This window comes from Diceros bicornis, chromosome 34, assembly GCF_020826845.1.
Source record: "Diceros bicornis minor isolate mBicDic1 chromosome 34, mDicBic1.mat.cur, whole genome shotgun sequence".
Classification (NCBI taxonomy): domain Eukaryota; kingdom Metazoa; phylum Chordata; class Mammalia; order Perissodactyla; family Rhinocerotidae; genus Diceros; species Diceros bicornis.
In genome coordinates this window covers 30,642,290-30,669,778 of record NC_080773.1, presented here as the reverse complement: position 1 = coordinate 30,669,778, position 27,489 = coordinate 30,642,290, and the positions used below count along the sequence as shown (strand labels likewise).

Here is a 27,489-nt window from a genome sequence, read left to right as displayed (position 1 = left end):
AGTGGCCAGGGGTGTGTCCACTGAAAACACCTGGCTCTTGAGTATCTTCCAGGCCATCACCATCAGCCTCAGGAACTTGAGGTGGGCAGAGCTTAAAGTGAAAGCTCCCAGGTACATTGGCCCCTCCACCATCCTGTGCTGGATTCTGAACATGTTGATAAATACCATTTTCCCTCTTTGCATGACCAGCAAGTGGATCAACACAAACACCACAAGGGAAAGAGATTATGGATATTGTTATGCTGTATTTCAAGACAAAATCACAGTCTTGATATTTGTAGCATTGCTATCATTCCCTGACGTTTTATGTTTGGGGCTCATGCTCTGAGCCAGTGGCTCCATGGTTTTCATCCTCTACAGGCATAAGCAGAGGATTCCACACATTCACAGGACAAAAATCTCCCCCACATCGTCCCCTGAGTTCAGAGCCACCCAGAGCATCCTTGTCCTGGTGAGCACCTTTGCATTTGTTTACACAGTGATAAACTAGACATTGTTAAAATGGAGATTCTGATTGAGGAATTCTGCAATGGGGCCTGAGTTTCTGTATTTCTAGGAAGCTCACCCCTGATGCTGATGCCTCAGGTCCAAGTGCCACATTTAGTAATAATAAAGAGGTACAACCTGATGCAAAGAATTCATAGATGATGTCTTTATGTCTCACGGCCATTATAGGTTCTTATTTAATAGCAACAATGGCAGAACAATCCTTTCTGAGCATTTACTATATCCCAAACATTATACTATCAGTTTTTAAAAAATAAATTAATGCATAAAATCACAAGTAAAATAATCTATGAGAGCAATAATAGTATTATTCCCCTTTTATAAGAATATGTGTCCAATATCCAATTAATGGTAGATCCTGGGATTTAACCTAGTTTCTCTGACCTAGAATTCATCTAAAATGAAGACACATACAAGGCCAACATACAGAGAAAATCCTAAAAATATAATCACAGCATACTTTTTTTACTAAGAAGTATAATGGACACAGGTCAAGGAGGTATCAATACAGAATTGACCTAATAACACTTACATTTTATGCACACATACAGATAGTTAAAAAGTAACTACATACATGTGAAAAGTGACACCATAGAAAAATGTTAACGTCATTAAAAATAAGAAATATTTTCAATTGCATAAACTTATATATCTCTTTGTGGATGAAGTATTTTGTGTCTTTTGAAAAAAACACTATGCAGGACCAGCCCCAGTGGCCTAGTGGTTACGCTTGGCCCATTCCATTTCAGAAGCACGGGTTCAGTTCCCCGGCATGTCTGTCAGTAGTCATGCTGTGGCAGAGGCTCACATAGAAGAACTAGAAGGACTTACAACTTGAATATACAACTATGTACTGGGCTTTGTGGAGGAGAGAAAAAAATAGAGGAAGATGACAACAGATGTTAACTCAGGGAGATTCTTTCCCTGAAAATAAAAATCATTCTATTAAAAAAATTATCAAGAGGCCATTTGCATAGTTTATAGTTTGATCCAATATGAAGGGAGAGTTAAGGGAACTGATTCTGACTTGGCAGAGTGACCTGAAATACACAATAATTTTTGTCAGAGTGATATTCTATAATGTGTTCTCTAACTCTGAGAAAAGAAGATGACATATGATGCACTAAACCGCTGTAGAAACTATAGTTTTCTGGTAGATAAGTCATAAAATTAAGGGATCAACAAAGCCATATTCATCTTTGAGTGTCGTATTCATATCAGACAAGATAAGTTGTGAATATTTCTAACACGGAAAAGTCATGGTGAGTTAGAAGTGTACTTCTCAAATTTTAACATGTACTTCAATCAACTGAAGATTTGTTGACATATAGCTTTTCATAGAACTCTCTTATCATCTTTTGTATTTCTGAGGTGTCCATTGTAATTTCTCCTCTTTCATTTCTGATTTTATTTATTTGAGCCTTCTCTCTTTTTTTCTTGGTGAGTCTAGCTAAAGGTTTGTCAATTTTGTTAATCTTTTCAAAGAACAAGCTCTTGGTTTCATTGAATTTTTCTATTTTGTTTTAGTCTCTATTTCATTTATTTCCGCTGATTTTTATTATTTCCTTCCTTCTATGTTTTGGACTTTGTTCTTCTTTTCCCAGTTCCTTTAGGTGCACTGTTTGATTGTTTATTTGAGATTTTTCTTGTTTGTTGAGGTAGGCCTGTATTGCTATAAACTTCCCTCTTTGAACTTCTTTTGCTGCATCCCATAAAATTTGGCATGCTGTATTTTCATTTTCATTTGTTTCCAGGTTTTTTTTAAAATTTCTCCTTTGATTTCTTCATTGAGCCAATCGTTCAGTAGCATTTTGTTTAATCTCCACACATTTGTAGCTTTTCTGTTTTTCTTCCTCTAGTTGATTTCTAGTTTTATACTGTTGTGGTCAGAAAAGATGCTTGGTATTATTTCAATCTTCTTAAATTTATTGAGACATTTTTGTGGCCTAATATATGATCAATCCTGGAGAATATTCCATGTGCATTTGAAAAGTGTGCATATTCTTCAGTTTTTGGATACGATGTTCTGTATATAACTACTAAGTCCATCTGGTCTAATGTGTCATTTAAGGTCAATGTTTCCTTATTGATCTTCTGTTTGTATGATTTATCCACTGGTGTAAGTGGAGTGTTAAAATCCCCTACTATTAATTTGTTACTTCCTATTTTTCCTTTTATGTCTGTTAATAATTGCTTTATATATTTTGGTGCTCCTATGTTTGGTGCATAGATATTTACAAGTGTGATATCCTCTTGTTGAATTGTTCCTTTGATCATTATGTAATGCCCTTCTTTGTCTCTTGTTACAGTTTTTGTTTTGTTTTGTGTATTTTGTCTAATATAAGTATTGCTACCCCAGCTTTCTTTTCATTGCCATTTGCATGGAGTATCTTTTTCCATCCCTTCACTTTCAGTTTGTGAGTGTCTTTAGGTCCAATGACTGTCTCTTGTATGCAGCATATATATGGGTGTTTTTTTTTAATCCAATCAGCCACCCTATGCCTTTTGATTGGAACATTTGGTACATTGTCATTAAAGTAGCTATTGATAAATATATACTTATTGCCGTTTTGTTACTTTTTTTCTGGGTGTTTTAGTAGTTCTTCTATGTTCCTTTCTTTTTCTCTTGTTCTCTTCCCTTGTGCTTTGATGGATTTCTTTAGTATTGCATTTGGGTTCCTTTCTCCTACTTTTTTGTGTATTTATTATATGTTTCTGGCTTGTGATTACCATGTGTTTCATCTATAATAACGTACATATATAGTAATCTATATTATTTTGATGGTCTCTTTAGGTTGACCTCTTGTTAAATGCTGTAGTCTTTTACTCTCATCCTCCCACATTTTATGTTTTTTGTATCATATCTAAACTCTTTGTGTGTGTGTGAGTGTGTATCCATTAACTTTTTATCATGGACATTGGTAATTTTAGTACTTTTGTCTTTTGACCTTCGTATTATCTTCAGAGGTGGTTGATCTGCTACCTTTACTGGATTTTTGCCTTTACCAGTGATTTTATTGCTTTCTTTTTTTTTTTTTTGTTTTATTTTCTTATTCCTATTTGTGGTCTTATCTTTCCCCCTTACATAAGTCCCTTGAACATTTCTTGTAGGACTGGTTTCTTGGTGATAAACTCCTTTAACTTTTGCTTGTCTGGGAAACTCTTTCTCTTTCCTTCCCTTCTGAATGATAACTTTGCTGGGTAGAGTATTCTTGGCTGTAAGTTTTTTTTCCTTTCAGTAATTTCAATATATCATGCCACTCCCTTCTAGCCTCTAAGGATTCAGCAGAAGTCAGCTGAGAGCCCTACGGGGTTTCCTTTATATGAAACTTGTTGCCTTCTTCTTGCAGCTTTTAGGATTCTCTCTTTATCTTTAATTCTTGACATTTTAATCATGATGTGTCTTAGTGTTGGCCTCTTTGAGTTTACCTTGTTTGGTGCTCTCTGTGCTTTCTGTACTTAGAAGTCTGCTTTCTTCCTTAGGTTAGGAAAGTTTTCAGCTATTATTTCCTCAAATAGATTCCCTGCCCTTTTGTCTCTCCCTTCTCCTTCTGGGACACATATAACACGGATGTTAGTGTGCTTGATGTTGTCCCAGAGGTCCTTAGACTTCCCCTCATGCTTTTTAATTCTTTTCTCTTTTATCTATTCAACTTGGGTGATTTCCTCTAGTCTCTTGTCCAGGTCGCTGCTCCGTTCTTCCATATCATCTACTCTGCTTTTGAGACCCTCTAGTGAATTTTTCATTTCCCATATTGCATTCTTCATTTCTGATTGGTTCTTTTTTATATTTCCACTTCTTTATTGATGTTCTCACTGAGTTCATCCATTCTTCTCCCAAGATAAGTGAGCATCCTTATGACTTTTTGTTTGAATTCTTTGTCAGGTAGATTGTTTATTTCTGTTTCATTTAGTTCTTTTTCTGGGGTTTTGTCCTGTTCTCTTATTTGGAATGTATTCCTTTGACTCTTCATTTTGCCTCTTTCTCTGTGTTTATATATATGTATTAGGTGGGTCATCTATGTCTCCTGATCTTGGAGAGGTGGCCTTATGTAAGAGATGCCTTATCAGGCCCAGCAGTGTGCTTCTTTTTCATCACCAGTTCCAAATGTTCCAAGGGTGACCCCTGTGTGGGATACATCTGCCCTTTTGTTGTGGCAGGGTTGCTCTTGCTGCAGTTGCCCAGGGAGTCTAGGCTGTCCCCCTGTCTGGCTGGTTGTAATTCTCAGCTGCATATGGCTGCTATGGACCCTTCTGTCACTTTATCAGGTGTGGGGAGCCCCAGTACCATTGTCTTCAAGGTCTAATATCACATTCCTGTTTCAGTTTTTCTGTTAAGTGAGTAGGCCCCAAGTATGGCTGGTTGCTAGACTCTGGGGTTTACAATTGCTGTAGGCTACCAGCCTGCAAAGCTCTTGTAAGCTCTCTCAGTATTGGAGCTGAGTGGGGCTGGCTCCAGGCACAGGAGCACCCAAATGTTTCAGGTTTTGGAATATGGGGCCGAATCCCCTGTGTGGCTGCTTGAGAAGAACAAGTCTTCTGTAGCTGACAAGCCCCACTGCCCAGAGGGCCACACACAACATGAACACAGTCCTGTCCCATGAGTGTGCCCTAAACTCCTGAAGCGGACCCAATCACCCCTATGCAGGGGCCCTACACACTCCACCAATGCCCCACACACTCCACCTGCTCCTCACGCATGCCTTGCCCCACAGAGGAGGACCCACTCACCCTGCTGCAGAGGATCCAGCACCCAGAGTATGCAGGCACACAAGTTGCCCAAGGGCTTGCTGTTGGGCGGGGCCAGTCCCTAGGGTGGACTGCCTGCCCTGGCTGAGCTGGATTAAATTGGTGCTCTACTGGGTGGGGCATACCCTGGGCTAACAGGGCGGCGGAAGAACTCCAATGGTGTCTGCCAGCATCTGTGTCAGCACGCCTGTACTAGGTCACAATAATGGCTGCCACCAATGTCTCAGTCCCTCAAGAGGTTTCACCTTTCACTAAGATGCACCCAGAGTCTATCAATCAGGTGGGTCTCTTTTCACCAAAGGGCTGTGCACCTTTCTTTCTGGTGATTTTCAGTTGCTTTCTGAAATGCGTGAATTTGTGCATGGGCCCTTCAAGAGCTGGCTTTTTTTCCCTTACGTCTGATAGCTTTTCTGGGGATATTCCCCATTGTAGTTAGTAGCCAGCAAAGCCAGATATTATGACACTGGTCTCAGTTGTGCTTGGTCCAAAAGATGCTTATAGTGGTAACGCTCCCCTGCTCAGGTTCCCCACTCCTCCAGGGAAGGCTATGTACCTTAGGATTGCTCCCAGCCAGCCATGAAACACTGTGGCTTGTGAATGTGGCTGTTTTTTCTCTACAGAAAGGAATTTCTCCCTCTCCCACCTCAGTCAGGACTGTCCCTTGTTACAGGGGTTATTTTTATCCAGCTTTCAGTTCTCTCTCAGGGGTAATTGTTCCAAGAGTAGTTGTAAATTTGTTGTGTCCACAGAAGGAGGAGAGTTCAGAGTCTGCCAATGCCGCCATCTTGACCTCCTTGAGGAAGTCTCTTCTAATTACTCTTCTCTTTCAGAATTTTCTGAGTTATTTTGGGTCACTAATGCCATCCTGTTTAAATGTGCATTTTCTTTATCCTGTTCTACAGAGCTGATGTTGCACCATACGAAACCTAAAAGCTACATTTTCCCCTTCTTTACTGATCCGAGCATCTGAACCTATAGGATTCTTGGATATCCACCCCTTCCCATGTGGTTTGTCACAAAAGGAATATTTTCAAAAAGTTAAAGGTTATAAGTTCATAAGGAGAATTCTTCATGCTATATAGGGAGCATGAATGCACAAAATGGAGAAAAGGCTCTGGGACACAGGGGAGAAGTATTCTAAAGACCTGACTTTGACTTTCATAAGAAGAACACACATAAGTAGTTGGAAACAATCTCGCTGTGAAGGGAGAGTAGAAGTAGAGAAAGAAAGGTTTGCAGGTTCTAAATCCAGGGCATTTCAGGAGGAAAAGTGGACACAGCTTCTGACCTGGGACAGGACATTTACCTGAGAACCTGCCATTTCATCCTCTTCCCCCTCCTGCTCTGGGTTGTTTTCTCAGGTGATATTATGTGGAGGAATCACATCTGCATCTTGAGAATCTGCCTTCATAAGTTTAAGCACAACCCCTTCATCTGCTACCACCACACACACAGGCAGAAAGACCTTGAAATGATGAAAAGGGCCCCACTTCAAGACAGACTCAAGAATAATGAGCTCCTACATGGAGACCAAAATGCTAGTTTTCTTTCCTCTCTCCACATGCTCTCCCCTGATACAGATGTCCTACAATTCTGCTACAGATGGGTAATGTGGGTTACACTGACCTGCCCCTTCCAAATCCATCCTCCCTTGGACCATAGCCTGCACTCAACTCTCATAAATGTACCCAGGAGCCCTTTAGCTTAAACCTGGCCTCACCTTAGAATCATCTGCGGCACTTAATTAAAACAATACTGATGCTCCCACCAAGACCAACAGACAGACTCTGTGGGGGAAGACACAGGGGATGATGGTTCTTAAAATTCCACCTCTGATCCTAATCGGAAACTGGGTGGGAACCATTTAGCAAACTATGTCTTCTGAGGGTTTAAGTGCACACAGATCCTGTAGGTATCAGTGCCCACTTGAAGAAGTTATGATTCTGCCTGTTTGTTGTGTGGCCCCTGAAATGGAATTTTTAATGATTTCCTTTGATGTTGATGTACTCCCCCAGACCAATTTTAAATAGCACTGAGCTAGAGATATCAAACACAGCACACCTGAGACCTGTAGGTGGTGTGAGGGTTTAGACAGGAACCTCTAGAAGCACAGCCTCCTTGGGTCTGATTCCTAGGGGCTGAGCTTGTCCTGGAATGGGCATGGCCATGTCGTTAAGTAGTGCACCTGCAAGGAGTTTGGGGGTGCCAGGAATCACGCGGTGACATTAGGGTTGTGTGAGGGGTCTGCCCTCAGAATTCTTCTCAAAGCTACCCTGACTCCTCAGGTCATTTTTCCCTCCTCTCAGGGGCCACTTGAATTCACAGGATGATCGTGATGTGACCTCCTGTCCACAGGAGAGCAGAACTTCCATTCCCAAGAGTCCTGAAGCAAGAAGGTGTTAACATCACAGATTTGTGTAAAAATGAACCAAAGGCAGCGATTGAGGATGGATTAAGAGTTTGTGGTAGAAATGGACAGAAGTTTTTGAAAATAATACCATTAATATATAGTTGATTATATGCAGAGAAGTCATGATATTTGTTCAGTAATATAGATTATAACAGAATTAAGTGATAAGAATTTTTTCCTCTGTTCCTTGTCTAGGTGTTTGTGTGATTTATGAATTGTGGTGCCAGAGTTTGTTCTCCACCCCCTTAGGTACTTATATTTTCTCACATCTTTAAAGTGCATTGATTAAGGTAAATCTTAGAGAGAGAAATCATGTCCATTTTTAAAATATTCTTTGAGAACATCTCAAATAGTTGCTTCATTCTCCACATAACTATGTAATTTTTTAAAGAATTTTTTGAGTAGCTTTAAGTTCACAGCAATGCTGGTAGTAATAGTCAAAGATTTCCATATAGTCCCTGCACCCTCACATGCACAACCTCCTCCGTTATCAACATCCCCCACCAGAGTGGTACCTTTGCTGCCATTGATGAATCTACATATACACATCATAAATATTCAAAGTCTATATTTTACCTTATGCTTCACTCTTAGTGATGTACATTCTATAGATTTGAACAAATTTATAATGGCATGTATCCATCATTATAGTATCATATAGATTATTTTTATTTTCCAGAAAATCCTGTAGGCTCAGGCTATTCATCCTCCCTCCTCCACCAACCCCTGGCAACCGCTGACATTTTACTGTCTTATACATGTCCCTTTACCAGAATATTATGTAGCTGGACTCATACATTATGTAAACTTCAGATTAGCTTCCAGATTAGCTTCTTAGTAATATGCACTTAAGGATCCTCCATGTGTTTTCATCACTTGACAGCTTACTTCTTTTAACGCTGAATAGTATTCTGCTCCCTGAAGTATCAGAGAACACTGATCAATTCATCTACTGAAGGACATCTTGGTTGCTTTCAAGTTTTGGCAATTATGAATAAAACGGCTAAAAATATCCATGTGCAGGTTTTTGTGTGGACAGAAGTTTTCAACTCCTTTCAGTAAATACCAAGGAGTATTGTAAAACTGCCAAACTGGCTTCTAAAGTAGTTGTATTACTTTGCATTTCCGCTAGCTATAAATGAGAGTTCCAGTTGAACCACATCCACTACAGCAATTTTGCTATCGTTGTTCCAGATTTTGGCCATTCTAAGAGGTGTGTAGTGGTATATCATTGTATTTTTAATTTGCATTCCACTGATGACATATAATATGGGTAATTTTTCCATATGCTTAGTTGTTGTGTTTATCTTCTTTTGTGAGGTGTCTATTAAGTTGGTTCATCCATTTTTTAATTGGTTTGTTTATTATTTTTTTCTTTCTACCCAATCTGAATTTAAGTACTTTTGTGCCTTATTACATTAGAAAGGACTTCCTGTATAACATTGAAGAGGAATGGGGCAAGGAATCATCCTTGGTTTGTAATTGAACTTAGTGGGAAAGCTTCAAGTTTCTTATTATTAAGTATAATATGAGTTGTAAGTTTTTTGTAGATTTTCTTCATCATCTTCAAGAAGCTCCCTTCTAGTCCTAGTTTACTGGGCATTTCTATCAAGGATGGAAGTTAGATTTTGTCTGCATCCACTGATATGATCTTACGATTTTTCTTCTTTAGGCTGTTGATGTGATGGACACAATTAATTGATTTTTGAGTGATGAACCAGCCTTGCATACCTGGGATAAATACTGCTTGGTTGTGATGTACAATTCTTTTAAAACGTTGTTGAACATAATTTGTTAATATTTTGTCAAGGATTTTTGCGTCTATGTTCCTGAGAGATATTGGTGTATGGTTTTCTTTATTAGTACTGTTTTTATCTTGTCTGGGTTTGGCTCTTGTGGTTTTGGTGTCAGATATTGATTTGGGGAGATTCTCAGTCATAGTTTCAAATATTTTCCATTCCTTTCTCTCTTTATTCTCCTTCTGGTCTACCCATTACACATATGTCATACCTCTTTTAGTTGTCTCACCACACTTGAGTATTCGGATCTGTTGATTTTTTTGTTTTGTTTTGCTTTCCAGGCAATTTTCTCTTCTCTTTGCAGCTTTGGAGGCTTCTATTGATATATATTCAAGTTTAAGATATTTTTCCTCATTCATGTCCAGTCTACTAGTAAGCCCATCAAACACATTCTTCATTCTGTTAGTTTTTTTTATTACTTGTGTTCTTTTTGGTTCTTTATTTTTATTTTCATCTCTCTTCTTACATTATCCATATGTTCTTGCACACTGTTTACTTTATCCATTAGAGTCTATAGTATATTAATCATTGTTTCTAATTCCTGGTTGTGAATTTCCAAATTTTTAAGTTCTGCTACCCTTTTCATCATCAATTCCATATTTACATCATTTCTTTTCTCCCATTTTACTATAAGTATTCAAGAGGAATCAGGCTACTCCTTCAACACTTTGCTTAGACATTTTCTCAGCCAAAGATCCAATGTCATTGCTCACAAGTTGTGTCCTGCACAAAATCTTAAGACAGGCACACACTCCAGCCAAGCTCTTTGCCACAGTATAACAACAAGCAGCTTTTCTCCAGTTTCCAATAACACATTCCTCATATCTGGCTGAGACCTCATGAGACTAACCGTTATGGCCCATATTTCTACCACATTCTGTTCAGGACCACTCAGGTCTTCTCTAAGAACTTGAGCATTCTCTCTACAGCTCTCCTCTTTCCTTCTGAGCTGTCACCATAATTGCCCTTAATAGTCCTTCCGTGGTGATGCAGGCTTCACCCAGCATGCACTTTCCAACTCTTCCAGCCTCTATCCATTATGCAGTCCCAATACGAATTCCACATTTTTATGTTATTTTTACAGGTTTGCCCCCATTCTCAGTACAAATATTTGCCTTAGTCTGCTGAGCTGCTAAAACAAAATAACAGAGGTGGGGTGGTTTATAAACAACAGATATTTTTTTTCTCATAGTGACCTAGGATGAAAAATCCAAGATTGACCACCACAGATTCCGTGTCTGGTGAGAGCCCACTTTCAGGTTCATAGACAGAGACTTTTGGCTGTGCACTCAAATAATAGAAGGGACAAAGGAGTTTTCTTTGGCTACTTTTATGAGGCACTAATCCTCTTTATGAGGTCTCCACCCTTATGATTTAATCAACTCCCCAAAGCCCCACTTCCTAATATCACCACCATGGGAGTTAGATTTCAACACATAAAAATTGGAGGGGGGCAGCCTGGTGGTGTAGTGGTTAAGTTCACACTCTGCTTCAGCAGCCTGGGGTTCACAGGTTTGAATCCCAGGCATGGACCAATGCACCACTCATCAAGCCATGTGTGGCAGCATCCCATACACAAAATAGAGGAAGATGTGCACAGATGTTAGGTCAGAGCCAATCTTCCTCACAAAAAAAGAAAAAAAATTGGAGGGACACAAATGTTCACACCATAGCAGGGACCAAAGAGAAAATTGATTTTCCCTTTACTGTCAGAAGGTTTGAACATGTAAGTTTGCTTACATAGTCCCAATAAACCTTAATGGGTAAGCAGGACTCTCAATTTTGTCATTTTTATCAGCTACTATTACTAGCAGACATGTGATTACGTTTTTTAAGGAGGGATACTGAGACTGAGCATCTTGAATTGCCAACAAATAGAACATGAATACGGTGAAAGATTTGGACATCAAAGGATGGAGGCCCTCAGGCTAAATCCTTTACTCCCATTTCTGGCAGAGTTCAGGCGAGTTGGTCTCACTAACACTTCACTACCTGCATTTCTCCAGAATGGGGACAACCTAGTCTAAAATTTATAAGTCAAAGAAGTACATCACGTCACACATCAATTTCTACTACAGATTCTTAAGCAATAAGATACTAAGATGTTGAATTCTCCCAAAGGGTTTTATCTATATGATTAGGTAACTTCCTTCCCCAATTTGATCACTTACCAAACCCTATCACTTGAAAGTAGGTTATTTTTTCTATGTGAACACTAAGGATTTTAACATATGAGGAAGTCAAGTCCTCTAGCAATATTACATCATCCTGTAGGCACGTATGTAGGAGATTTCAGGGGCTATGGGAGGCTACCATGAGGGGCTCCCTAGGGTGGAGAGATTTCATTCTCTTTTGGCTCTTCACCTTAAGGTCTAAGCTTCTCTCTTCTTTTTTTATCTACCATCACCTAGTGATGGTAGATAAAACCTGAACCAGGTTCAGGGTCTTCTCTCTTTCTGCCCACGAATGCAACCATGCGTAACCCTACAGTCCTTTGTTCTTCCAGACTCCCCTGTACCTAGTGTGCCCGCCATCCATGGCATCATGTACAATAGGATGGTGACATGTGTACCTGGATACAACATGCTATAAATGTTCCAGTTCTTCTCTTCTCCAAATTCCCAAGAGTATATTTTAATGCTACTGAAGTCAGTGTATAAGCAGAGGGAAGGATCAGGACACACCGAGGAAGAGAATGACTGCAAACAAAATATTTCTTTACGATTCCTTGAGCAATATGGTAATACTATTAATTGATTGATAGGAAAAAATTTGATTATTTATATGCATATACGTGCATAAATACATAAATATATATATACACACACAGGTGATAGATGTGTTCATCTATATATACTATATACATATATATGTATATATACACACACACTAATGTAGTATGTATCTGTATACATATACACATTTTCCTTTGCTGCTTTGTGGTCTAATGTGTAGTAAACATTTAGGTGCTAACGTGAGCTAAAAATGTATGTTTCTCTATTTTGTAGGAGAAAGTTCAATATATACACATTAGGTCAATTTAATTCTATAGATTTTCAAAATGTGGAATCCTCAATACTTTGCATTAGCTTCATAACGCAAATGTAGACAGAACTAGATTAATTTTTTTTCTGAAAATTTAGGAATATCCATTGTACTTACATGGTAATGTGACTTCGCATAAAAAAATGGATTTATGACTTTTCTCCTCAAAAGAGGTATGCTTCCACTCTTCCAAGTTTAATGGAAAGCACCACCATAAATTTATTTTCCCGCATTAGAGGCATGAGATTTGCATAATGAAAACTTTCTAGCAAAAATGCCCAGTTACCACCCACCTATAAGAGAGAAAAATAACTGCTTTTTACAGACCTCAAACTCCATGCAATTTTACGCCAGACAGCATGTATTTTTTAATCATCAACACTCACCTGATGTCTTTTAAAAATCAGCAAAAACATACTCTTGTGCCTTTATTCACCAATTCTGGTTCTAACAGGCCTTTTGTAAATGGAAATATTTTAAATATGCTAGTGTCATTCCATATCATATTTCAAATGACCACCATCTCCAAAGATGAAATATATGAACTCATAATTAGCCCTACTCTCTGAATCTGAATTTACCCTTCAACTTAACTCCACACTGTTCATTATTCTGTGGGAATCTTCCTTTTTTCTTGATTGCCCATCTCCCATGCTGTTTCATTTCTTGTAGATTTTCCCAATTCCATGCCTAGATTAATTCTCGGAAAATGTATTATTTCAGATTGATAGTTACACACTCAAACAATTTTCTGTAATCCCCACATTGTTTCAGAAACCCCTGCTTAATACTGCCTAGATTCTGAAGCTCCTCTACAAGCATTAGTAAAGTTTTATTTGCATAGGTATTTATATAATGATTACACAATAATTCACTTACAGTTGCATTATGATGTATTGATTATTTTGGAATAGACACTCAACTTGTCTTGTTTACCACTCTCTTGTAAAGGACTGTCTAATCATTGTACTTAGGACTCATAGGGTGATGAATAAATAAACAATTGAACAATATGCAAATATGATTTACATATTTATCATAAGATTAAGTAATTATCTAATCCTTATCCAGGAGGGGAAAAATGTAGATATTCTGCAATCATGGCTCATGAGAATGTAAGGGCTTACAGTTGGGAAACGCTGTAATTGGTGCAAAGAAGATCACCAGCTACCAGCTGGGATTATGAGAAATAGCCAAATAAATGTTAAAGATGGAAAAGAGAGTGTACAAAGACACAAAAGTGCTCACCAAGACAAGGATGCTTCGGGTGGCTCTGGATTCAGCAGAGGATTTAAGGGAGATAATTGGTCTTATGAATGTGTTGGACCTGTTGCTTGCGCCTGTACAGGATGAGAACCATAAAGCCACTGGTCCAGACCATGAGCCCCAAACATGGAACATCACAGAATAATAACAATCCTACCTTCAACAAGACTGTGATTCTGTCACGAATTACAACAGAACATAATCCCAAATCTTTTTTCTTTGTGATGTTTGCATTGCTTCAATTACCAATCACATGCAGAGTAAAAATGAAATTTATCAGCAATTGTAGGATCCAGCAGAGGAAAATAGAGGACCCAGTGTTCTTGGGAGCTTTCACTCTAAGCTCTGCCCACCTGGAGTTCCTGGGGCTGATGGTGATGGCCTGGAAGACACTCAAAAAGCAAGTGGTGCCAATGGACACACCCCTGGCCACTCTGTGAATATAGTAAACAAGTTTTCAGCCAATATCATTGAGAAAATGTTTCCACCCAAATGCTGCCATCGTCATTGGGATTCCCATAGAGAGCATGACCAAGGTGTTGGCTACCAGCAGATGTTCCACAATCAGATCTGTGGACCGTATCTTGCTTCCAGTGAAGTGAAGGAAGAGATAATGGTAAAGAAGAGAGATGTTCCCCAGGATTCCAGATATATTCTCTGACAAGAAGATCATTCCTACTATGAAATCTCTGGTGGCCATCCTGTCACTTCTCTGTGAAGGCTATTTGTCTTCTGAGCTACAGTTTCCTACATGGGAATATGAGGCATGGGGCTACATATAACACATCAACTGAAATCCAGTATTCTCCGCTTACCATTAGTTTCCAGTGAGAAATATTAATTTAATGTTTTTCTTTTACAAAGAGGTTTCCAACAATTGACTGTATAAATTTCTAAAGAACATTTGTAATGAATTAATCACTGCTATGAAGGTCGTACATATACTAGGTCACTTTATTTTTCCCAAACCTATGAGTGAGGAGCTACTATTATTTTCATTCTAAAGAACAAGAGAACTGAGATACAAGGAAATTAACTGTTGTGAATAAATTCACACCCTAGTTACCAGCAGGATGGGACTTAAACCTGACAGGGCTAATAAAAAACCAAGACCATTTAATCAATGTTATATACTGACAAATCAACTTAGCTGTGTTCTTCCAATAGTTTAGACAGATATTTAGCAATTCTCATGACTTGTCATTACATTTTAAGTTGGTGGAAATTGACGTTATAATTTTAGGTGTAACTAGTTTCCATTTATGTGTAAACATTTGTTTCATAAGACAATATCAGTTATACATTAAACTTTTGAGGTCTTAACCAAATGTAGATGCTCCAATTACAATACTATAGACATTTGTAAAATGACCAAGTTGGATTTAATAAATACAAGCTTGGCTCAATATTAGGATGGCAACAGAAAGACTCATTTTGTTTTGTGCCAGGAACAAAATACAATACTAACAATCACAGGAATGGTTTAATATCATATTGTGCCATAAATTAATGGATAAGAATCACTAATATGTGATAAAATTGTATTGGGTAGAATGAATTATTACTAATTTAAGATAATATACTCATTAGTTTATTAATACATGAGGAAAGTAAAACTAATATCAAGGAAGAGAGACGTCATATTTTTAAAACAGTTATGAAAAATGGAATTTCTAATGTGTGAAGCTTTGTGTATTTTATTACATTTGAACAATATATTTTAATTGATAGAATATTTTTAAAAGAGAGAAAATATCAGAAGATTCATTTGAGCCTGACAGCTGCTTTCTAAAACAATTATTATACATCTATCTTTCCCTTACCTGGTGATTCCCTTTCTTCAAGAGGGAAAACCGATTCACCAGAATTAACAGACCACAGATGTTTCAGTAGGAAACAATTACTGTCTCCATTAAGCATTACATACACCCAGAGTAAGAGAAAACATTTCTATGTCAGCAAGTGCTCTCTGGATACATCATTTCTGCACAGAATTAACTGATTCCTGTAGATTCATCTGACTATTTATTATAAGCAAATTTTGTAGGCACACCTGCAGTAATCCTGAAAATGTAGTCTATGATGCTTGTAAATTAGATGAACAACAGATTAAATTCAGAACTATCGTTCTTAAGCAGAATAAAAGTCAGGTTTCATTATCACTTGGATTCGTCAGCAAGATTCAGTGTCTTTGTGGATTACACTAAATTACTTGAGGAACCAACAGGGTTTGGTATAGAATTCATGACAACCATCTGTAGTTCCTAGCTCAGTTCCTGCCCCAGAATTACTCCTCCTTCCTTTGTGTCTTTGACACTGAATCAGTATCAAACCTCAAAAAATCCCTTTTTCTAAAGAAGCAAGTGGGACTTTATCAGATTAAAGAGCTTCTACAAGACAAATGAAACCAGAATCAAGATGAACAGACAACCCATCAGCTGGGAGAAAATATTTGCAAAACATATATCTGACAAGGGGTTAATCTCCATAATACATAAAGAACTCACACAAATGAACAACAAATAAAATAAACAACCCGATCAAAAAATGGGCAGAGGAAATGAACAGACACTTCTCCAAAGAAGATATACAGATGGCCGATAGGCACATGAAAAGATGTTCAACATCACTAATCATTAGGGAAATGCAAATCAAAACAATACTAAGATATCACCTCACATCCATTAGAATGGCTATAATCACCAAAACAAAAAACAACAAATGTTGGAGAGGATGTGGAGAAACAGGAACCCTCATACACAGCTGGTGGGAATGCAAACTGGTGCAGCCTCTATGGAAAACGGTATGGAGATCCCTCAAAGAATTAAAAATGGAAATACCCTATGATCCAGCCATCCCACTACTGGGAATCTATCCAACGAACCGGAAATCAACAATCCAAAGAGGCTTATGCACCCCTATGTTCATTGCAGCATTATTCACTATAGCCAAGAAGTGGAAGCAACCTACGTGTCCCTCAACTGATGATTGGATCAGGAAGATGTGGTATATATATACAATGGAATACTACTCAGCCATAGAAAAAGACAAAATTGTCCCATTTGCAACAACATGGATGGGCCTGGAGCGTATTATGTTAAGTGAAATAAGCCAGAAAGAGAAAGACAAACACTGTATGATCTCACTCATATGTGGAATATAAACCAATACATGGACAGAGAAAACTGTATTGTGGTTACCAGGGGCAATGGGTGTAGGGGGTAGGCACAAGGGGTGAAGGGAGACATATATATGGTGAAGGACATACAAAAATGTACAACTCAAAATTTCACAATGTTATAAACTATTAAAACATCAATAAAAAAAGAAAAAAAAATCCCTTTTTCTCACAGGATCACTTACCCCAATTCCTGACACCTCTCATTCCTTGCAGACTCTTGCTCTCAGATGGCAGTAGAAAATTGTCACCCTCCCTCTTATCTGCTGACAGCATGGTGGGCTTGGCGTGATGGTCAAGGCATTCAGTACCTGTGTTGGAGGGAGACAGACAGACCACTAGACATGGGTTTGTGGTTCTGTGATCTCACCTCCCCTCAGAACTGCAATTGTCTTTTCACCTATGGCTGCAATGAAAGGACATGCTTGGGGAACTGAGATGATCTGTGAAAACTTTTTTCCACTTGTTAATTACCAAAAACAATTAAAACCTACCACTTATTTCCTAAAAGACCATTGCAGTGTTTTGAGAGACACTTATTTTTACTTGATCCATGGAGGCAGACAGGGTCTCACATAGAGGGCGCCAAAAGTACTAAATTGACACATGAGGGACTGGCAATCAAGCTCATGGGTTGTGCTGAATTCTGTGCTCCCTTGACAAGTTTTTCTACCCAAAAGTGAGTTCTTTCCTAATCTTCAGACCACTGAGTGTCAGCTTCATTTAAGCTATGAGCAGAAAAATAGAACCAAAGTGGCTGAGGAGTTTCAAAACCATAGGAGTAAAAGAAAAACCATAATGACAAAAACTTACATTCTAAATCATTGGATTCATTTGTACAACTCAATGCCAATTAATTTGAAAATCTAGGTGATAAAGAAGTTTTATAGCAAAATATGTGTTACCAATATTGATCCTCTCCGCAGTGGTTATAGAAAGTCTAAACAGAAAAAAAAACATCCATAGGAAGATAGAAATTTATGTCTCTCCCAAATTAAAGCACCAGGATCAGAAGGTTTAAAACTTAGATTCTACAATTCATTTAACTATCAAATAATTCAATGGTACTTACTTAATTCAAGATCATTAAATAGTTGTCACTATCCTCTACGCCTTTCTTGCTAAATTTTAGTAAAATTGATTACTTTTGTAAATAAACAAGAAATATAAAACATGCTGTCAAATTAATCTTTTTTTCTACATACGAATCTACACTGTATCTGGTATCCTATTCAAACCTTCCTTATTTCCAAGTCAGAGATTAGAACCATATTGTGGACATGCCCTGAAACTTTTATTTCTACACATGTGCACACACACACACACCACATACATGAATTTACATTCACTTAATCTTTCCAAAATGTCAAAGTACTGAGATTGTTGTTGCACGATAAGCAAAGAGTGATAACCATAAAATGGGTGCTAATGACATGTTAGTAAGTTCCTTACCATCATGGCAGTGGAATCCTGATCCTGTGATATGCAGGAATTTTTCAGCAGCACTGAGGACCAGATACTTTTGGGAGACAGAGTTTATTGCACTGTCTATAGCCTGAGCACTGACACTGAGGATGGCAAACTGTCTTGGATGAAGGCAACTTGAGAACATAGTTTTTAAAAATCCTGTTGATAGTCTAGATGTGAGAGATAAAGAAATCTTTGGGAACTTGTTTAAGTAGGGTGGGTGAGCCATGTGCTACGAGTGTAAACAGCCCCGATATCCCAGAGGCTGAATGCAAAACAAAATGAAAAATTCTCCTTATCGCTGCTCCACTGAATGTAGGAGGCCCTCTGGGGCAGCTGACCTGCACAGGGCATTGACCACCATCAATTTCCCCGCTTAGATCATTGACAAATCTGGTCACATGTCTTGGGCTCATTTCAAGGGGGTTGGGAAATGTAGAGGCACACTGAGTGAGTCAGGAACAATGTGTATTCCCGCCTCAAACCCGGTCCATCCAGTACTGAGAATAGAAATCCACACGTCCTTTCTGAGCCCATGCAGTCTTTACATGTTGCCTGTGAGGAGTGAAAAGAGGATTTTGTCATTTGGGAAATCAGTACAATGGAGTCAGGGAGCAGGTTATGCTCACACATTTCCCACAGTTGAAATAGATATTATACTAAAGTTCTAGTAAACCCCAGTTCATAATCTGTTAGTTTTTGTGTAACTAAGAAATGAAAATTCTGTACTTAGAAAAAGGAAAGTTTTTATTTTTTTTTCCCTACCGTCATGGTGAGTAGGACACAGCCCAGGACTCTTAATGAGATGCACTGCCTCTCTCACCAAGGACCCCTGTTTCCTCATGTGATTGCAAAATATATTTCAAAACTACAGTAATCAAAACAGTATGGCATTGGCAAAGTGCCCATCAAGGGACGAATGGATAAAGAAGCTGTGGTATATATACACAATGGAATACTGCTCAGCCATAAGAAACGATGAAATCCAGCCATTTGTGACAACATGGATGGACATTGAGGGTATAATGCAAAGTGAAATAAGTCAGAGGGAGAAGGTCAAATACCGTATGATTTCCTTCATTAAGTAGTAGATAATAACAACAATAAACAAACACATAGGGACAGAGATTGGATTGGTGGTTACCAGAGGGGAAGGGGGGAGGGAGGAGGGTGAAAGGGATAATTCAGTACATGTGTGTGGTGATGGGTTGTAATTAGTATTTTGGTGGTGAACATGATGTAATCTATGCAGAAATAGAAGTACAATGATGTACACCTGAAATTTTTACAATGTCATAAACCAATGTTACTGCAATAAACAAAAAATTAAAAAAAAAATATACACCGATGGGACAGACTAGAGAATCCAGAAATAAACTCATGCATTTATGGCCAACTGATCTTTGACAAGGTCTCTAAGAACACACAATTGAGAAAGAATATTATCTTCAATAAATGGTGCTGGGAACACTGAATATCCACATGCAGAGAAATAAAATTCCACCCTTATCTTACTCTGTATACAAAAATCAACTCAAAGTGGATTAAATACTTTAATGTAAGACCTGAAACTGTAAAACCCCTGTAAGAAAATATACAGAAAAAATTTTTTGACATTGATATTGGAAATGACTTATTGACATGACCCCAAAAATACAGGCAACAGAGGAAAAAATAGACAAGAGGGCTATGTAAAGTGAAAAAGCTTCTGCACAGCAAGGAAATAATCAATAGGTGGAGAAAGTGAACTACAGAATGGGAGAAGATACCTGCAAGCCGTATATCAAATAAGGGGTTCATATAAAAAACATACAGGGAACTTATACAACACCATAGCAAAAAACCCCAAATAACTCAAAAATTGGACTAAATAATTGAATAGATACTTCTCGAAAGATGACATACAAATGGCCCATTTGTATGGGTTTCTAGAAATGTTTCAACATTACTAAACATGAAGGAAATGCAAGTCAAAGCCATAATGAGATATCACCTCACACCTGTCAGTATGACTATTAAAAAACACAAAAGATAACACACGCTGATGAGGATGTGGAGAAAAGGGAACACTTGCACACTGTTTGTGAGAATGTAAATTGGTGCAGCCACTATGTAATAGATTATGGAGAATCCTAAAAACAGAAATACCATATGATCCAGGAATAAATTTCACTCTGGGTATATATCCACAGGAATTGAAATTAGGATCTCAAAGAGTTATCTGTACTCTCATGTTCATTGCAGCATAGTAATAAGAGTCAAGCTATGGAAGCAATTTAAATGACCATAGACAGATGAATGGATAGAAAAATGTGACATATACATTTATATATATCCTTTATTATATATGTAATATAATATAGAATAATATTCTATATTATTATATAATATATAATAGAATATTATTCATCCTAGAAAGAGAAGGAAATTCTGCCATTTGGAACAACATGGATAAACCTAGAGGATACTATGTTAAGTGAAATAAGCCAGACACATAAAGACAAATACTATAAGACATCAGTTACATGATGAATCTAAATTAGGCAAACTCATAGAAGCAGAATGGAATGCTGGTTGCCACAGTTGGGGAGGAGGGGCAACGAGGGAGGTATCAATCAAAAGGTACACGGTTTCAATTACACAAGATGAGTAAGTTCTACATATCTACATATCTATGCTATACCTGCACTACAGCATATTGCCTATAGTTAAAAATACTGGTTTTATACTTAAAATTTCGCTAAAAGTGTACATCTTACATCAAGTGTGCTTATCACTGAAAATGATAATAATAATAAAAAATAGGAGTGTGGTAGGACATTCTGCAGGTGATGAACAGGTTAATGGCATAGATTGGTGCCAGCGGTGATAATTTCATGTATATACTTATCTCCATACTCACCTAGTTGTATACATTAAATATGTATAGATTTTGCATGTCAAAAAATAAAAACAAATCAAGACTGAAAAAAAGGAAAGTGAGTCATTAGGAGACTGAGTATGGAGGAAGCACAGAAACCAAGCGGCACCTGGGACACATTGCACAAAAAAGAGCTCAGATCCACCAAATTAGGTAAAGAGAACTTATGTACAGAGAGGTTCCCTATTGCCACCAACTATGATTGAACTTTGCAAAGTTAAAAATTGACAACCTGCAGCTTTGCTGTGTCATGATTCACATTGGTTTTTATTTATTAGAAATTGTGTTCCTTATGTCATCCAAATTCTGAGATGTTGTGCCTACAGGAGAATTTTTCACAACTAGCATCAGCAATGGCTCTGACACATAGACCAAATTCCTAAGAAGACAGTCACCACCCATCTGGAGGACTATTCCAACTTTCACTGTGATGAGTATTCATAAAGGTGTGGGATGAAAACCAAAGGAAGGTTTAGGGAGTTTCTGGACAAGAATGTTGGAGGTGCTGTGACTTCCACTCTGATATAACTCAGGGAAAGGTGGGGGCTCCTTTACCTCAAGTCAGGAAGGGGAGAGTGTAGGGGATCCAGGTAGAGAGTTGAGTATGCATCCTCTTCATTTTGAAGGGATATATAGAGAGACGATACCCTAAAAGGCAATAAACGCACCATACAATTCTTTCTTTGGTGATATAAATTTTTCATTTTAAAGTGTAAATATTTAAGGTATTCTGACAACTATATCTTTTGCTATAATTCTTCAGATTAAAATTTTAATTTCCATCTCAAACGAGGTCTCAGAGTTTTATGAAATGCTTTATAAGAGAGAGAGAGAGAATATGACCCACCCTAGAATAAGAGACTGTCTGAAGCAGACCCCGACTGCAGAGTTTTGGGAAGTAACTGCAGTCCCAGGCTTTACTGGGAGAGAATGTGTGACTCTTCCAAATCACAGAGATGGATCCTCCTGAAGAGAGGACTCACAGGGTTTGGTTTTATATCATGTGTAATTTGCTCACCTGGAGGATTTGTTTGACAACAGTTTTCTCTCAGAAGCTCTGCCCATCATCTGCTGAGAGCTCTGTGACCCATTGTCCTCCTGTCACCTGCTGTGCTGTGGACACAAATTTAAGTCTTTACAGATGTCCCAGACTACTGGTCTTTGGGCAGGTTCTTGTTCAGGGAGGCACCAGCAGAGAGTGGAAGAATGAGATGGGCCCAAGGTGTCCTCTCTCTCCTGCTGTGCTTCACATGTGTTTTCCTTTCTGCTCCTGGGTCTGGCGTCTGGGCTCCAGGAACTCCATCTCTCCCTGCATCCCTCCAGCCATGAGGGTGGTAGACACTTCCACCTGGGGCTAATCCCTGTGTTGCCACAACATTACCTCTAAGTGGCATTATTCTCACTCAGAGTAGTTTATTCTTCTTCACTGGGACTTGACTGAAAGGTACATAAAATAAGTATGTATCATACAGAAATAATATCTTAAATTTAATGGTTTAGTATACGTAAAAATTCTTTTAAAGAAAAGCCTGTTTATTTTATTGTGGATAAAGGTAATTGTCCTCTTTCTTTGTCATTTGATTTGACTGATCATATATCTGTATAACAGGTTTTACTTAAGTATGGTACATTGAGGTATAAATCACATAAACTAAAATTCACACTACTTAGGTGTTCAATTCTATGAGTTTTACAACTCTATACACTCATCTAACTACCACTACTTTCTAGGAAGCAAGATTTCCCATCACCCAAAATTATGTTTTCTGACCCTTTGAAATCAATATCCTCTCCCAACTCACACCCTAAGAAACTTTGATCTGATTTCTGTCTCTGTGTTTTTATGTTTCTCAGAATGTCATATAAATGAAATCATGTTGTGTATAACTTTTTATAACTAGTTCCTTTTACTCAGTATAATGCCTTTGATATTCTTTCATGTTTTTGTATGTCTGAATAGGTTGTTTCTTTTTATTGCTGAGTGCGATTCCACGGTATGGATGTAACACTGATTGTTTATATGTCCATCAATTATTAGACATTTAGGTAGTTTCCAGCTTTGTAGAACACCCTATAACACAATAAACACTCCATACAGGCCTTTCTTTGCTGATATCATTTTTTTATTTTAAAGTGTAAATATTTAAGATAGTCTGTCAATTTTATCTTTTGAAATAATTCACTCTTTTGGTTAAAATTTTAATTTCCATTTCAAACGAGGCCACAGAACTTTTCAAAACTCTTCATAAGGTACAGAAAAACATTTAAGGCCCACTAGTATTTCATCAAAACCCAAAATTGTCTCATGAGAAAAATTTGTAGCTTTAAACATCTGCCAGGACCAGAGAATAGTGACTAGGAACTGGTCCCATATAAACCTCCTGGATTCCATTCCTGCTCGCTCCTCATGCAGGATCCTGCCAGGGACAGAAACTTTGGATTAATTGGAAGGAGAAATACCGGGAATGTCCTTTGTCACTTACTCAGCAGTAGGACACAGCTCGGGGTGGAGAGTATTGAAAATACATGGCATGGGCATTTTAAATTCTGCTTGTATTGTAAATAAACTAGGGAACTCATGATGTCCTCCACAGAATTGTATCCCAAAGAGTAGATTTAAAAGTGAAAAGGAGGAAAATATATTTGTTTTGTCAATGTACACTTAAGTTTTCCTTGTCCAACCTATGTTACACAGCCATCATGAAATTTACAACAATATCATTTGACAACTAATAATCTTTCAGAAGCTTGAGAGAAACAAATCATAGCTATTATGGCAATGCAGAACCCTACAAAGTCATAATACTTGATAAGTATGGATAAGCAAAGAGAAAGGCAAGAATGCACTCTGTATTGGGTTAGAGTTGGAGATGTATGACCTTACATTTAGCTACACCGATATAGAAATATACAAAGATTTTGTAGATATAATTGTAAACATGTATTTCTTACTTCTCTATATTTAGAGGGCCAAGCAGCAGTGACACTCCTGTAGAAATGTGCACACCCAACACCCAGATCTTGATTTTGAATACCATTCTCTAAAAAAAGTTTCTTTGGAGAAATGGCTGATTCTAAGTCCAGGACACAGAATATCCAAAAGCCTGGAAGATCTTGTAGAGGCAATAAATAAGTGCTCAAATCAAAAGTTTGGGGGCACATCAAAGAGAGAGAAAAGGCAACCTGAAAAAACTCCCAATGACCAAAACTAGAATAATTTGAAGAACAAAATAAAGAGCACCATATTGAATTAAAGCACAAAGCATAAAACAAATATATGAGTCCATAGCAATGTAAGAAAAATAAAGAAATGAATGAAAGAGAAGAAAAATATATTCCTTCCTGAAGAATACTGAATAATATAGGTAGATGCTCCTCCCTTATAGTGAAGGAGCTTACTTTATCCACCTACCCCCCCAATCCCCTCCTGAGTATGTGCTGCACTTAGTGATTTCCTCACAAAGAAGAGAGTATGGAAAGAGAAACACACTCACAATGGAGAAAACTGGCAAATAGTTTAAACAAGTGATTGAGGTGAACATCATCTTAATGATAAATCATATCAATTGTCAAATGATATGACATGATGAGATATGGTATTCTTCTCCAAAATACATAAATCCAGTCTAATCATGAAGAAAACATGACACAAACCCAACTTGAGGGATATTCTAAAAAGTGCCCCACCAGTATTCCTCAAACCTGTCAAGGTCATGAAAGACAAGGAAAGACTGAGGGAGTGTCCTAGATCAGACGAGACTGTGTAGACATGAAGACTAAACATACTGTGGTATTCTGGATTGGATCCTGGAGGAGAAAAATGACAGGGTCAATGCAGATAAAGTCTGGAGTTTAGCTAATAGTAATGCACCAAGGTCAGTTTCCTAGTTTTAACAAATGCACCATGTTAATGTCCAATGGTAACATTAGAGAAAAGTGGATGAAAGGTATTTGGGACTTCTCTGTAGTACTTTTCAACTTTTCTACAAATCAAAATTATTTCCAAATAAAAGAGGTACTTCAAAAACTTTGCAAATGATTAGAATTTAATTATAGATAGTTATATTAAAATATGTCCTGTATTTGAGTTTATAGCTTTTTTTTCCCTTGAGTATATTTTAACTCTCTTGTTGATTTCAGAAACAAACTCCTCGTTCAACAAAATAGATTTATATTTTTGCCTTTCTATCGCTCCCAGAAGAATGATAACTCCTCTCCATTGGTGGTTGTCCTTTCATTTTGTTGATGGTTTCCTTTGCTCTGTAGAATCTTTTTAGTTTGATGTTCACCCATTTATTTCTTTTTCCTTTTGTTTCCCTTGCCTGAGGAGACATGACATTCAAAAAGGTAATTTGAAGATCTATGTCAGAGTGTACTGTCTATGTTTTCTTCTAGGAGTTTTATGGCTTCAGATCTTACATTCAAGTCTTTAATACATTGTGACCTCAATAAAATAAATCAACCAATTTTAAAAAATAGGGCTCAGCCCATGGCCTAGTGGTTAAGTTCGGTGCACTCTCTGCTTCAGCAGTCCAGGTGCAATTCCGAGTCGTGGACCTACACCACTCATCAGTGGCCACGCTGTGGCAGTGACCCACATACAAAATAGAAGAAGACTGGCGTAGATGTTAGCTCAGGATGAATCTTCCTCATCAAAAAAATAAAAAATAAGCTCCCAATATATGTGTTTCCTCAGGTCTGAAATTTAGGAGTCCCTCCTGAAACTTCTTTCTTGTAAACACAGCCAAATGGCTTCAAGGCTTAACACAGGACAGTCTTTCTTCTACACATCCTAAAAGTCCATTCATTCTTCCCACACCTGAAATCTCTATTTAATTGTTACCTCTCACCTACGGTCTTTTTAAACTTAAGCTAATAAATCTTCCCATGTTCTTAGTGATCCTACAGCTCAATCCTCCAGTGTTTACCTGAAAATATTTTAATATGCTAATCTAACTCCATAACCATGATATTTCAAATGACCACTGTTTATCTTAGGAGATAAGGGGCAAAATTCAAAATATAGCTTTTAATTTCTGCAACAGCTTAAATGTAACTTTTTCTCCTGCTTCACACCAGGCCACTAGCATTAACATCCAGGCCACTCCCCCTCCCAGTTTCTTAATGGACCATCCTACGTGCAATTGCTTTTTCAGGATACTGTCCTTACAATTCTGTTCCCAGGTACATTACAGGAAAATCTATGAGATTAAAAGTTACACACTCAAAGGCATTTTCAGTATCTCACATTATTTCAGGACTATTTTATTATTGCATGGACTCTGAACTTCTTCACTGCAACCATTAATGAAACACAATTATAAAGTAATTACTAAAGATCTTATTTAGTATCATCATTACTATTTGATTTTTGTTATTAGGGCAGAATCTCAGTCTGTCTTATTCTTTACTCTATCTACAATGAGACTGCTTTGTAATTGTGCTTAAAGGGTGTGAAAGATAAGTTCATCAATGATTAAACACAGCCCCAAGGAGACGATTTATATCTTTCTGATGACATTAGGAAATTCGATATTTCTTCCACAGCCCAACAAGCAGAGCCTGTATGCACTGGGGTCCCAGTGTATGAGGACAAAAGGGCTGACGGTAGGGAAATATGCAGTGATTAGTACAGGGGTGTTCACCATCCACCAACTGGGATCATCAAAAAGAGCCAGATAAACATAAAACATGGTGGAGAGGGTATAAAATGATACAAAGATGCTCATCAGGACAAGGATGCTTTGGGTGGCTCTGGTCTCAAGGGAGTTTCTTGGGGAGACTCTGGTCCTAGGAATGTGATGGACCTGCTGCTTGCGCCTGTATAAGACAAAAACCGTGGGTTCGCTGGCCCAGGACATGAGTCCCAAACTCAAACGTTATGAAAGGATATCAATGTTGCACACACTGAGTCTGTGACTTTGTCATAAGGAGAGTAGAACGGTATTCAAAATCTTTTTCTTTGTGACTCTTTTTGCTCCGTTTGCCAGTCACCAACATAGGAAAAATGAAATTTACCAGCATGTGGAGAATCCAGCAGAGGATACTGGAGAGGACAACGTAATTGGTGACTTTCACTTTAAGCTCTGCCCGCCCAGAGTTCCTGGAGCTCCTAGTGATGGCCTGAAAGACACTCAGGAGACAGGTA

At 37.9% G+C, this 27,489-nt stretch overlaps 1 protein-coding gene and 1 pseudogene across 1 annotated transcript in view; both read right to left on the bottom strand.

Annotated features, from left to right (window-relative positions):
- The window catches only part of LOC131397312 (zinc finger protein 208-like), a 649,542-nt gene that overhangs the window by 300,086 nt on the left and 321,967 nt on the right, over positions 1-27,489 (bottom strand).
- LOC131397336 (vomeronasal type-1 receptor 4-like) lies at positions 13,563-14,476 on the bottom strand (annotated as a pseudogene).